This window comes from Diorhabda carinulata, chromosome 11, assembly GCF_026250575.1.
Source record: "Diorhabda carinulata isolate Delta chromosome 11, icDioCari1.1, whole genome shotgun sequence".
Taxonomy (NCBI): Eukaryota; Metazoa; Arthropoda; class Insecta; order Coleoptera; family Chrysomelidae; genus Diorhabda; species Diorhabda carinulata.
This window is the reverse complement of record NC_079470.1, coordinates 6525119-6540646: the sequence shown is the minus strand read 5'-3', so window position 1 is coordinate 6540646 and position 15528 is coordinate 6525119. Positions and strand designations below refer to the sequence as shown.

General features: G+C 32.3%; 1 long non-coding RNA gene across 1 annotated transcript in view; it reads left to right on the top strand.

Annotated features, from left to right (window-relative positions):
* Positions 1-3547: 3547 nt before the first annotated feature.
* LOC130899362 (uncharacterized) overlaps positions 3548-15528 on the top strand; it is a 45976-nt gene continuing 33995 nt past the window's right edge. Inside the window, exons 1-2 of the long non-coding RNA XR_009060018.1 lie at positions 3548-3626; positions 13794-13938. This is a non-coding gene — a long non-coding RNA (uncharacterized LOC130899362). The remainder of the gene's footprint in view (positions 3627-13793; positions 13939-15528) is intronic.

The following is a 15528-nucleotide window of genomic DNA, read 5'->3' as shown; positions in this document are numbered from 1 at the left end:
CTCACTTCTGACAGAAACTGGACCACTTTTCCCACGATGTAAAAACTTAAAAACATTATTATTAGAATAGAAATCGTTTACAAAGTAAAAAGCACTTTCTACTAAATATACCCTCAAATTATTGCGGAAAAAATGATTTCGATTTAATTTCCATTGGCAAGTGATTGTGGACTTTTTTTGCTTGATAAAATATTGAGCCCTTAATTAATTCTGAACGTGGGGTAGTTAGGTAAAGGTCGTACTCCGCGTTCCTAAGTGGATAGCCGTGCAACGATCTTTCTGGAATTGGAGAAGCGTCCCTACGAATTAGGCAAACGGTTTCAAGGATGAATAAGAAAGGAAGAGTAAAAATTTTCAATCTTTTAAGGAAATGAACCCTTTTGTTTAGAGCGAGTAAATATTTAACAGCTCTCTTTTCTAGTTTAAAGATTCATTCAAGTTGAGACGCACCACACGTACCCCAGAAGGAAAGGGCATATCGGAGATGCGACTCAATAAGGGCATAATAGACTGTTAAAGAGGTGGATAAGTTCAGTTCTTTGGAAACTGATCTCAGCTCATAACAGGAGGAACTTTTTTTAGATAAGGCGGTAATATGTAACTTCCACTGAGCCTTGGGGCATTCCACATTTTATTGGCTTGCAAGAAGACATCGTTGTATCAACCCCTACAAGCTGACTTCTGTTAGTAAGGTATGACTTAAACCATGCGGGAGTTCCTCTGAAACCGTAATACAAAAAGTTGTTGCAGTTGAATGATGGTTATTTAGGCTAGAGTTTACTATTTAGGAGGGAGAAAACAGTATCATTTGTGCATTTGTTACTTAAAAACCCAAATTGATGGGTAGAGAGTCTTTAAATAAAGAGAGCTGACTTTTAATAAAGATACATACCTAAGAACTCAACATTAACAAAAGAAGATAATAAATTAGACAACTTGAATTTTTGAATTAATGCTTATGCTTAGGAAGGAGGAAGGGTTTTAGCGGGTAGGCGCGAGTCTCACACATTGTACGTGAAAAGTATTTTCACAACTATAAAAAAATATTTTTGCCAATCTTCAATATTACCGATTTTACCAATTTCGTATGAGGCTTTCATTGTGAAACAGCTTCGTGGTTCGTGAAAGTGGCTTACAGTTCTATGGAATCCTACTTTTGATGTAGAAAGCTAAAGAGATTTTGTTTTAAAAAACCACTAAATAATAAAATAGTTAATTTATGAAACAAGTTCGTTTAATTTTTGTAACTCGTGCGCAAAAGTACTTCACGCATGAGTACCATATAATATTTTATCTACAACCACATTGGAAAATACTTTTATGAAATATAATTATAACCACGTTTTAATTTAAATATATGGTGGTTTCCAATATTAAATAGGGGGACCATAACGTTGATGATTTCCTCTGACGTTTGATTGACTTTTCCGAGAAATATGCAATTGCACGCAATTTCTGCAATTTCAGGAGAAGTGCAATCAAATTCTTCTATCTTGTTTATTTAGCTTAACAATCAGTATTTTAACAATCAAAATTTGAAAAGTATTTTGCAAAATGACGATGGCGCTTTACAAAATTATTACAAATTATCTAAGGTAGTTTGATAAATATACAAATAGAAAATAGTCTTATAATGATTATGTCGTATTCACGTATTTATATGAGCTTTTAATGCTTAATTTGGATGATGGACGTAGATAAAATATTTTTTAACGGAATCTTGGTAGAAAGGATGATTCGAATCAAAGCTGATAATGATGACAAAGTTGAGGTTGTCATGCATACTAATATATGTTAAATTTGATGATGACGACAAAGTTGACATACATACGTATGTTAAGTTAAAATTACTAAGAAATGATTGAATGTGTAAAAAAATAGACATAGTAATATACCATAGAGTGTGGACCTTTCAAATGTTATCCTATCGCTCCCAAATTTATTATATGCTCGGAACGCTCACACTGTATAGTGTTTTTTGTTATTCTAGTATCCACTACGTAGGTAAAAACTAGTATATTTATATATAAATATCCTCATCCGTTCCTTCACATCTTTTTCTAAACAATCTATAAATTAGGTAACAGTTTCAAATCTATGCTGATCTGTCTCAAAGTAGTTTTCTATTCAACGATTTCTCTTCTTCTTCTTCTTCTTCTTCCTGCTGTGTATAGGCATCATTGCCTGTTTTTCTTCACGTCATTGTCTCTGCTCAGTCACCTGGGAGGTTGTCACTCCATCTTTTCCTAGGTCTTCCAATGCTTCTTTGTCCTGCTGGTGATTTGTCCCTTGATATTTTCACAATTCGTTCTTCCGTCATGCGGTCAATGTGCTCATTCCATTTTATCTTTCTATCCAGTACCCAGTCATTGATATTATCTATCCCGCATGTTCGTCTTATGTTTTCACTCCTTTCTCTATTCAGTAGTGTTCTTCCCACTATTTTCATTTCTGTAGTCTCCAATATCCGTTTCGTTTTAGACGTCTCAGGTCGGGTCTCTGCTGCATAGGATAATATAGGTCTGATTGCGGTCTTGTAAATGCTGGCTTTTGCTTCAGTTCGAATGTATTTATTTCGCCAGATTGTGTCATTTAGGTATGCTGCTGCTCTTGAGGCTCTTGTAGCTTGGTTTCTTACTTCCGTCTCTACGTCCCCGTGTCCAGATATTTCGATTCCCAGATATTTAAATTTCATTTCCTGGTGTATTATTTTGTTATCCACCACAAGCTTACATCTGATCGGTGTCTTGGAAGTAACCATTGATTTTGTCTCCGCCTGCATGATCGCTGGGTGGATTGAGTAGCTTAGCGATTGTGTTGCCGATCCCAAGCCCGAGAAAAGGTGGAGGGTTAGTGGAACGGGTTAGCAGCCCATCCACCATAAAACCGAATATAGCTCATAGACCCACAAATTTGTCTCGGAATAGGACTGATTTCTCTTTCTATATTCCTATATTCTTTCTTCTAAATTAATATAGAAACCTAATTCACTCGCTTCTCCGTTTTTTTATGGACTCTTCTTTTTCGATTTATCTGTAGACAATTTAAGATTAATTTCATATTTGCTAGGTCTTCTCAATAGGTTTTATCACTTTTTTCGTGAAAATATCTTCTGGTTTGACACTACATCCAGAAGGTATGATCCATAAGCAAATGTTTCAAGAGTATCACTTATTTTTTTATTTAGTTGAGTGTGCATACAACAGATAATATGTAATTGCGTAATCTAATTTGGCGTTTAGAGGCAAGCTGGATTTATTTTTAAACGATTTTCGTAGTTTTAGATGTATGAGCATTTACGTTATTTGACAACCTCAATTATTTATAAACATATTAAAAATAATGTCACTTATTTCATTATTTAAAGAATGTAGATAGCAATTATTCATCGTCAAAAATGTCTACAAATTGAAGGAATCTACTCTAAACAACACAATATTGATTGGAATTATGCGGAAATGGGGAGAAAAATAAGTGCCAGGAAATATTGTTCACTAGCTATTTATTCTACATAGCCAGGATTGTATTTAATAATCGGTTAAATCGTCGAGAAAGTACAGTGTGACCTAAAAATAATATGAACCCAAGCTGGATCTAAAAATGGTTCATATGCAACGTAATGGGCTGTAAGTAGCTAACTTAAATAGGTGCAATTATCAAAATTAAACGACTCAAATGTAGCATATTATCGGAAAATAATAGTTAAATCTAAATATCAAACATATTTACATGGAGATAAATTCTGTATTCAGAGAGAATTCGCTGTGGTTCACATATTTTTATGTATTTTTTTCATATTGTTCTACTTTCAATTATGATAAACAATAAAAAGCTTCATCATCTTCATCATAGTTCTTAATTATTTGGCATTTTCATCTACTATCGGTTTTTACAAGTTCAAAAGGAGGCTCAAATGCTTGATATATATGTTAGTTTAACTAATTTCTAGGTTGTACTTCTTAATTAAATTACCAGTTATTTTTGGAAAATTTTGGATAATAATTCCGGATAGGTAGTTTGGCTTCAACATATTTTCTGTACGTACTGAGGTTCAGGAGCATTACTGTAGGTTTTCTGGTTCTAGTACTGCAAGAAACTGAATAAATTTTTCATTTTGGTAGCAAACGTGCTAATGATATAGATTTCAGCATCAAACTGGATTTCCATCTCCCCATGGCGTTTTATAATTATAAGATCTGCTCCTGCATTAAACAATGGCCTGTATAATTTTCCGAGTTCACAAATCGAAATAATTTCCCTATATATTTTGCAATTGTGTCTGATTTATGTATGTCTATGGTTTTGTACATTTGCCATTCTGCTAATTTAACAAAAAGCTTGTTTCGTTCGTGCTTGGTCGAAGCTGTGCATATTTTTTTTGTAAATTTTGTAGAATTTTCCTGTAAAGTTTTTAGGAACTTTAGTTTTGGTATAAGATAATTTTAATACAATCTCTGAATTGAAAGCTTCTATGTTATAAATTTTAAGTCCATCACAACGGCTTGCCCTTCTAAGGCCAATAGTTAAAGCAGCATGAATTTAAATGCAAAAATACAATACATATATAAATTATATATAATTTTCTTCAATTTCATATTTCTTAGACCTTTTATGAATGTTTATGTTCCTAAATCATCTTAATTTTAGGTCTCTTCTGTTTTGAAATTAGATTTTTTTTATAATTTTTGACAGACAGATGAAAATTAGACGTTTCGACTGTCTTTATCAAAATATTTTGATCATTCTTTGCGTGGAGTGGGAAGTCTTTGCCAGCTATATTATGATTAGTTTTTTATTGGGAACGTGGCAAGGAAACACCAAAGTGGACTAACTTCAATATTTCAGTATTTTCCGAGCTTTCGAATATTTATGTATTCATCGTCTGGGAAATAATTAATTAAGATTAAGATATGTGTTTTTGATATTATTAAAGCTCGTAGAAATTTTTCATGGAATTCAAAATTCAGTATTCAAAATGACTTTTATAGAAATATTGAAACTTATTTACAATTCACATACAAACTATCCCAAGAATTTATGGTCAAATAGCTGCTAAAAATCTATATATATATATATATATATATATATATATATATATATATATATATATATATATATATATATATATATATATATATATGTAGGGATTGTGTAGAAGTTGTTGTTTAATTTGAAACATATTTTTCCAATTTTCGTTTATTGTGCGTAATTTTGCGTATTTTGATACAATAATACATTTTTCAATAATTATGGTACACATCAGCATAGAGAACTGGAATCATAATCTTGATAGTTTTTTTATTAATTCATTTTGTATCCTTCTTTTCAAATAATAAGCATTTTCATTTTATCTTGATAGGCTGATTAACAAATTGCTACAAATATGAAATGCTTCTTGACTAATATTTGGAGGTGCATTATCAAACTATAAATTTTGGTTAACAAATCCAAATTGTCTTATAGTACCTAAATAAAACAATAAAACTTCGGGCTGGAAACTTCATAGAAACAATAATTGTGCAGTATTTTGGTCGTGTTGTTACGGAAAAGCCGGAAAATATTTTCATTTTTTAAATAGAATATAGGACGCTAATCGTCAACATGAAAAAACACCTTATCAATTTGACATGTAACCATTCATGATTGATTTGAGTTATCATAATAACACTGAGAAATAATTCGTCACTATAATTGCTGATATTTTTAAGTATGTGAGAAATTTTTCGTTTTCAACGTATGGAAGTGACGAGACAAGACATTTCATTGCACCCATATAAAAATTATTTACTTTTTACAAAATTCTTCATTGAAACGTCACTCTTTTGTCCAATCACCCTCGTATTATTTATTCGAATATTTTTTGTTTGTATTATCTATTCTATTGTCCATAAGGGACTTAGCAATCATGATAAAATTTAGTTTTTAATTAACAGGAAATAATGTTGTATTTTGATTTATTCTATCACGCAAAACACGCGCTACACACCGGGTCAAAACGGCTCTGATTAAAACTAATAAATTATAAATAAATACTTGGCAAATGGGCAGACTCAGAATGAGTTTAACCTGGAATTTTGTTGGCAGAATTATTATTTATATATCGAACACAACTACATATTTATCAAGTAGCATTCATTACGCGTTATTTACGAACGTTCCGTGTTGATACGTTAAAAATATCGGTAGTAAAATATATTGTAATTTTTTGTTGGCCACAAAAAACAACTTGTTAATATATTTTTAGGTTTTCGTATTGAAACAACACTATTATACTTCTTTTTTACGTCATTTGTCTTGATATTTTGGCTGGAGTTTCGAAAACAGGAACCCACCGATTTCCTCCAAATGTATACCAATATTCAATCACACACTAGATGATTTTACTTAAAAGGATTTTGAGCGTCTTCCAAGGAAATGGGATACAAACAAATTTCCTAGCTTAATCTAACCCAATCTAGGAAACCTACTTATATTTTGTGTCTATATTCACATTTTTTGCTTTTTGCAAGTAAAAAACCGATTTCTTTACATCAAAGTAGAGTACTTTGTGATTTGGAGCTTATTTTCTAATTCAAATTAATTATATCTCTGTTTAGTATGTTTTGAAGAATACCAGTTTCTATACTCCAACACCTAATGACCTAGGAGCTACAAAATAGTACTAGAGAACGAAATTCACACATTCAAAAAACCTTCACATAACAACGTTCACACTGGACAACTTCATGCCATATCACATGCCCTAATCAAAGCTAAAAAAATTTCCCAAAGTTCCCAAACACCCTATAGGTATCCTTATTAAAACCCAATTACACATTATCCGCCAATCCAAGGCAAGCGTTTCAATTATTTGGGTCCCATCACACACAGGGATCCCAGGAAACGAAAAAGCAGCAACAATTGTACGCAAAGTAATGACAAACTACTATAAACAAAAGTTAAGTGTAAGTGACAAAGTGAGTGAAACAGATCGCAGGCGATGTTAAAATCTATAAAACCATCCGTCCAACCATGGTAAAACAGTTTTAAAAATCGTACGGACCAAATAAAAATCGATCGTTTAAGGCTAGGAAACACTCATATTTATTTAATCGAGAAAACCAACCAATATGTGGAAGTTGTAACGAGAATCTAAACGTGAAACACTTATTGTTGAACTGTCAAAAGTACAATAACGAAAGACTAACTAACAACTTTCCAAACACCACCATTTCGCTATTCAACAAACATAATCAAATATCTAAAAGACACTCAACTGTATCATAAATTGTGGACAACTGACATGTCGCTAATAACCTTTGAAATTGATGCGACAATAAATATATATAAAAAAAATATCTATTGTACTATTTTCTATTACCTATAAATATTGTAAGCTCAAAAATAAAACAAATATTGAGAGACGCCAAAAATCCCTTTCGGTACAATCATCTAGTACTTATATATCTGGTAAAAATTTGTAGCCAATTGGCGGGTTCCCGTTTTCGGAATTCCAGCAGAGATTTTTCTATATTTATTCCATCTTCTGTTAAACAAACAGTTTCAAAATTCCTTTTTATTTTCGTTTCATTTAATGAATCAAATTGTAGTTAAAGTAGTCAATGGTTTCATTATTTTTACATACGGCAATCCATACAGTCATTAGCCACTAAACTGTTTGTAAAATGAATTAATATTGTACATGCAAATATAGAAACATTTGCAATGGCAGCCACAACATCTACTATTTGTCTTTTTAATCTCGGCAATCAACATTTAAATCAACGTAATCTGATTTTGCTACACAGTAGGAAAAATAAAAACAGTACTTTAATATTCTTTCTTTCCCTTTTGTGATTTTTTTATTTGTTTTGCTATTTTCTAAGTAATAGTCGACTTTTTACTATTACCTTTTGTTTCGTTCTAATTTTAGTTTTTCTTGTTTCATATTTTCTTTCATTTCACATCTCTTAGGATTTTGACAATACGATGAAGTTAGCACGAAATGCAATCGACCTGATTGCTCTTTATGGCGTTTATGGCTAAAAAAGTATATGATGGCACTTGTTTTGTTTAGCAAATATATCCTATCTTTAGAAATACCCAATATTACAGATGCTTGTACAAAATATGTTACACAAGAAGTGGATATGATATTGAAGAAGATTTAGGAATGGATTTGTTCATACAAGTAAATTAACTCATATTTATAAAAGAGAATTTAACAAGTTCAAATTTTCAATTCATGCATCAACAATATGCAAATGAAGTGAAACAGAATCAGAAACAAGAATACTATTTTTTTTCTCCACACACCTGTATGCAAATATAAATCGTTATGTATTCTAACGCAACCAAATCTCAAATTTATATGGATGTCTATAGATACAATGTCACTCTAATCAAACAACAAAAAGAGACTAATAGCTTTCGACATATCATTAGAATAACCTCACTTGTCAAGAAGAGTAAACAAGAACGTAAAGAATCGTATTGGAGATATCACAGACACTTAAAAACTGAATTCAATAATCTACTCATCCGAATTTCGAAGTGATAGGTACTTCTGTTATTGGTAACTAATGTTTAACTATTCGGAAGGAATGGTACAATAACGTACATACTTGTGTTCAAAATATTATGTTTCTGTTTGATTAATATATTTGTTTGTGTTGTTAACTAATTTCAGAATTTCAAAACCACTTCTCGACTTGACACAGAAAGAGCCACAGAAAGCAGTTCACCTCGATGGCAATATTGATTAAATTTTAAGAAAATTCTGAAATAAATTAACGACATCTGTTATGTATGGACCCTGTATCTTCCACTCCACTAAGCCCTCTTTTTTAAATAGTGAATATATTACGTGCAGCTTAACAAGTTTGGAAGCTTGGTTTGGAAATTTGTAATTTTTTCTCCTTCCCGTATAATTTATTCCTGGATTCTCGTTAATTCAATTCAATATAATAAGGTATAAATACAGCTTTAAGCGGTTTTTATAGCATAACAACTTGAAGCTAACAGTTTATTATAAAAAATGGAGAGTATTTGGATTGACCGATTTGTATGAGAACTAAATGGATATAGAAAAATCAGCAAATATGCTTGTGTGTCGTTGAAGTTATATGAAGCAACATAGCAATACCAGACAAGAAGTCCATCTTTTTTATAAAGAAGAACTAAATTTGTATGAATCATTGTTGGTTTGACATTAAACTTGAAATGAATATAATGTTTTTCGAATAAACAACACTTAAATATGGTTAATTCACTTACAACCCATCTTTAAAAGCAATCAGTAATCAGCAACCTTGGTAATTGTTACGCGCGTCAAAAAAACCATTCCTCTAAGCATCCAGCCTCAGATAAATCCACGGATGGGTGGATTGTCTTCTTGCTTCTACCTCAGCTAAAACCCTTTCTAACCTTTTTCGGGAAGTCTTTATAGCTTCACGCACCTCGTTGTTATTGCGGTATCATCCGCATATGGAACTGTCATGTTGATAGTACCGCTCCTTGCGGTACTCCTGCCTGCTGCTCTCCGGTTTCTGATTTCTTGTTCGCAACCTTTACCTGAAACTTTCTGTCTTTGAGGTACGCGCTCATTAGTTTTATGAGCTCTTTAGTGTATGCTCCTCTTTCATCTTGTAAAGCAAACACCCGATCGAAAGCTTTGCTAATGTCTTGGAAGATTACTCTTTTAGATTCTTTCTAGTTGAAACTTTGAGTAATATATTCTACTAGTCTTAATATTTGCTGTTCGGTGCTGTAGTTTCTCTTAAAGCTGAACTGTTATGTTAATATTGCATTCAGAATTCTTGCTTGTTCGCTCGTATCACTTTCTCCAAAATTTTACTTAGGGGAGGTAGCAAACTTATCGGTCTATAGTTGCTGAAAATTAGGACTTTTTCTGGTGTCCTTAGGATGATGATATCTGCTTATTTCTATCTCGAAAGGTTCAAGTTGTTAAAGATGGTATACAACGCTTCAAGGCAATTTCGCATGCGAAACAATAACATTAGCGGGCACTTTTTGAATGATGCATTTTATAGTCAAGTACATTGTATTCTTTGTCACAAATAGAAGACGCCTTTATCGTTATTTTCATTATTATTTCGATAATTTTTGGCATAAATAAAACGAGCGTTATTAAAATAAATATATAATGAGTATTTTACCCTCTTTTACCCCTCGATTTTTAATCGATTTTTTTCGCTTAATGTAGTGATATAACTCGCATGCGAACGTTTTAAAACACCCTGTATAATAATAAACATCTGTTAAGTTTAATTTATATAATTTTGTATGATATATAATTTCATGCAACACCTGCTATATACCTGCCTTTTTGTCTTTTTATAAGATTATTTTTTTGGTGATACCGGAAAAAAAATAACCAATTATAAAGAGAAGTTCAAAATATACAGAAGTAATACAGAAGTAAAATAAAAGGTGAAGTTAACGCATAGAGTTTCTTTTTCCTCATAACAAACTCAATCAATCGTGATATCAATCAAAGCAACAAACAGTCCACTAACCAATTCAACTATATATAAATAATAAATTTACATTATGTACGTATAAATATGTCAAAATCCTACCTGTTTACACCTGGTTGCAAAGAGGTATAGCCAAGTGCGCAATAGCAACCGTATTATATTATTCTTCATTTATTGTCTATTCGAAAAACAAAGAATGAAATGGAAAATAAATCCACAATAAATATTTATAGACAACCTAGTAGATATAATATAGAAATTCAATTTTTAGCAGCCAGATCCTATCACGAGGTCTGTCTATTAAATAACGACACTGCGAGCTTAGAGGGCGCCCTAGATGAATAGTGCGTTGGGTATTTAGATATCTTATCTATGCACGTCCCAAAACACGATTCCGTCACTATCATAGTATTTGTGAAGTGAAGACGAAAACTAGGAGCAAATATCAATCATTTCCCGTTAAATTGATGAAAACTCCGACTGACTGCTAGAAATTGTTGCAAGAGGCGCGTGTTTTTGAGTGGTGTAAGCGCTTTAGTGACGGCCGAGAAAGCAAATCAATATTCAAGGCAATGTTGATCGTTTCCTTTTGACATTAACGGTATAGTCATGACTGAATGGGTTCCAGAGGGTCAGGCTGTCAAATAGACTTACTATTTGTCAGTTTCGGCAACACTGCGAGATCGAGTTCGTAAAAAACGGCCCAATTTTGCAACAGGACAACGCACCTGCCCATAACGCGCTATCTGTGAAGCAATATTTGGGCAGTAAGCGCACTCCAGTGCTCCAGATTTGGCACCGTGTGACTTTTTTTTGTTGATAAAATCTGTTCTGAAGGGGACCCAATTTGAGTCGATAGAACCGATAAAGCAAAAAACGTCAGCGCTCCTACAGGAGCTTACCAAAGAAAAAACGTATGGAAAGGTGTGTGTTTAACCAGTCTCGTTCTTTAACAACCAGAACTCATATTACCAACGCATACAAATAATGGATGTTCATTATTTCTGACTCCAATGGTATTTTTTTCTTATGCTAGTTTATTTTTATTCTGATTGTTGCTCTTCTCTTCTGACTATAAAATACTGATTCAAAAGACTTACAAGAGAAGAAAACGCTTGCCTTTCAAATTTTCAAACCAATCATTTTAATCACTGTGTAACGTGTTGCTCTTGAAATATTATTTGTGGTTGCATTATTCCACATTAAATATAACTTGTTGCCATTAGCATTCCGATTTGGCTTGAAAATCATTTTTAACGCTATTAAGTTCATTTTGGAATAATGCGGTTAACTTTTGTGAGCCACCGATCCCATGGCTTCGTAGGTATAATTTAATAATGTTTCGAACGATACATCAACAGTATATCTTGACTTATCAACACTTTTTAAAACGCAAATAATTGACATAAATGTATCGAAACCCAATTTAAAATGACGGAATCTTAGCAACGTCAAATATTATTATTTCTTCAATTTATTGAAGCCGATGAACCATCCAACTTAAGTCTCAAATTTATTTTGTAAACACCGACCATTTTATATATATAAAAAAAACATTTCAACATAAAAACTTTTCTATTCTGCTTTATATTCAGACGCCGCCAATCCACTTTTCCAACAAGATAATGAGTGACTACAGACTTACGCTTATTTTGAAGACAATAAAGTTGATTGGTTGCCTTGGCTCCTTAGATTTCGCGCTCCTTCACCCATAAAATACGACAGAGACATTACGGAAAGAAGATTACTCAATTTACTTCATCCTACAGACTGTAGCAAAACTTCGACATCAGGTACAAATGGCCTGGAAAGAGATACCTCAGAGGGAAATCGACTATCTTATTAGGAGTATGCTACGATGTGTGTATAAGATATAGTGAAATTTTTCACTTTTTTTCGGTTGGATTTTCCCAATTTATTATAGGTCAATAACTTAATAATTAGACACAATTATATAAAGTTATATGATACTTAGTATACAGGGTGTTTCAACAAAGGTGATGCTGTTTCTAGGATAGATAGAAAGAAAGAAAACTAAAAAATATTTGCTCCGTAAAAAATTTTTCTAACACCATCGGTATTCAGGATAAAGGGCGTTGAAGAAAAAAATTATACACATTTTTTACGATTTTACCGAAACTACTGGCAACATTGTTGTTTTGGAAGCTGATACATCCAATGAATATGTTTGTGTCTGTCTCTCATAGAGGGCACTAGTTACGCTTACCAAGTAGTATTGAACATAACTTTTTCAATTTTAGATATATTGAGCAAAATTTTAAGTTAACTTAAACATCATTCAATTTAACACCAAAAAGGTACTCTTGGTTAAACTCAATACTGTGTACCATTTTCGAAGTATTTTGTTTTGACAATTATGAAGTAATAACTGGTGCTGGTATGGTGTAATGATAAATATATTAATTAAACAAAGAATCATAAAATGAAAATTTGAAAAAAGACTAATAACATAAAATAGAATTCAATTTGAGTAGGTGTTCAAAATATCCTTTATTCTAAAGAATCCATTAATCTTCTAAACGGTTGTGAGTCAGCTATAAGGTAATTAGAGTGACGTTGAATTCAATTCTAGAGGTGAATTTACCTTTATGACATAAACTGAAACGAATAAAGGGATTAAAATCACATGAGCGAGGAGGCCAATGAATTGGAGTTTCTGCACTTCTACCAATCCATCGATCTTGGAAATGATTACTCAACCAATTACGACACATATCAAAGCGCGGCGGAAGTCTATAAAAAATAGAGATCTTCACTCGTCTAGTGTTAAATCTTCTATTATCTCGAATAAGTGATTGCTTAAGAAATTCAGGTACATATCACCATTTAAATTTCCAGGTAGAATGTGAACCTAACCTAACCTAAGCTATTAATTTGTTAACTAAAGTTGCTGCCCAAATATCAATTTTAAATGAGTGTTGGTAATGTGATACCTTTTTGTAATGTGGATTCTCATCACACCAGTAGTGTGCATTATGGGAATTGAGCATACCTTGCCGCGTGAAAATGGCCTCTTCCGTAGAAATAATACATTTTAAAACATTTGGATTGAGGGCTGTTCTATCTTGTAATGTTTGACAAAAATCCACTCTAACCGCTAGATCGTCTGATAAGAGCTCTCGGACTCTTGATAATGATGTAGGTGTTGCTCTTTAAGTATCCTCCAAGTACTTCAAGAAGACGTATTTGTTTGCCGTGCCATATTGCCTATGCTAACTGCTATATTTTGATCAACTAAATGTAAAATCAATTTCTTTATTAATGGTTCTTGTTGTTTTTGAAATTTTTTTTTAGATCTCACATTCCCAGTTTCTCGACAAAGTCGTTCAATGGCTCTAAATTTATTTTTACTTGGTAACTTTCTCCGAGGAAACTTTCCTGCATAACGCGTAACAACTATATTAGAGAGTCCTAAACACTCGCCTAAGGTTAATAACTTGTAAGTATATTCAAAATTTGAGTATATTTTGTACATAAGCAGGGCCGGATTAAGCTAGGGGCTTGGGGGAGCTATAGCCCCGGGCCCCAGGTCCAAGAGGGCCCCATCATTTGGAAATAATTCTGTATTTTTTGATGTGTTGATACCACAAATCTAACGTATTGATATTATTTTGTGAATTTTTCCGGGTTTTAGAATTCCTTAAGGGGGCCCCGTCATTATTTTAGCCCCGGGTCTTATAAATCTTAATCCGGCCCTGTACATAAGTTAAATAATTATGGGTACTCAGCTATTGGGGGCATTAGTATGAAACAAACAACAGTTTGAGTCCCAGCAATACATCATAATCAAATTGTTATTGATAAAAATAATAATAAGTAATAACTTTATCAATACTTTATACCAGCATCGGTTATTACTAATAAATTTACGAGCTTTGTGATGTATCTAGCTGTATATAGTAGAAGAAGCAACATTTTTATATCATTTAATTGTGAATCGAAATAATAGGACCTTATTTGATCTCCTCTGTCAAAACCTGACATGTCCTGATTATAATTCATTATTTCAGTTGATTTTTTCCTTTTTCTGTTATCGCTTCATTGATCGGTGAGCTGTTTCTATAATATTTGGGTGATGAATTATTGTTAGACATAGTTTATCCCGTTTATCTTTTATTTGTTCTTTTCTCTTCTTCTAAACTTATGACGTGTTATTGTTAGATGTTAGTAGACTTTTGTTATAGTTATTTTTGAACAAATTATGGCCTTTGTTTAAATACGACTGCATAAATCGTATCACAAGACTATCAATAATTGTCATGCTTTTATTGTTTTCTCGATGGCCTTTGGATATTTCTATGTTCAAAAAACACAACCTTGTGCTGAACAATATTAGTAGTACTTAATTCTGCATTTTGCCTTTTTACCTTCTTCGAAAATAAAGCTTTCTTCGAGAAAACAACAAAGATTTATATAATTATAATGCTTCATTTGGTGCATATGCATTCGCAAACTTTTGTATAAGCAAAACATTTTTCTCAAGTCATTTGAATTTTTTTCTTTTACCTAAGAAAGCATCTCAATATGTGCTCAAACCAGGTATTTGCGAAGGAAATGCTGGCTGGTAATGTGATGATGTAAAACAGGTTTTAATGCTGGAGAATTTTAGCTGGGACTGAAGCAAACATAAATTTAAAAAACTTTTTCATATAGTCTGTGGCCAGGTTTTATTCCAAATTTTTTTCCGGCAAATTGTATAATCATATTCATTACTTGGTCATCCCATATCTTTTCGAAAACCTGACTCGGAGAAGCATTTGCGTCTTTATTCCAGCGGCATCTTCTTCAAGAGAAAATTTCTTGCAGTTATTATATTGGCATGCCATGTGTCTCATTTTCTGGTTATCATTTTCATCTTAATTAGGTGATTCGTTATCTTCACTAACTGAAGTAGTATCTTTAGCATTGTCAGTATCAATTCCACTTTCATGGTTGCTACTCATTTCCTCAAAATATTTATTTATTCATCATATTTACTGTTCACATTATCATTATTTAATTATATTTCAAATGTAAAATCATAAAAAAT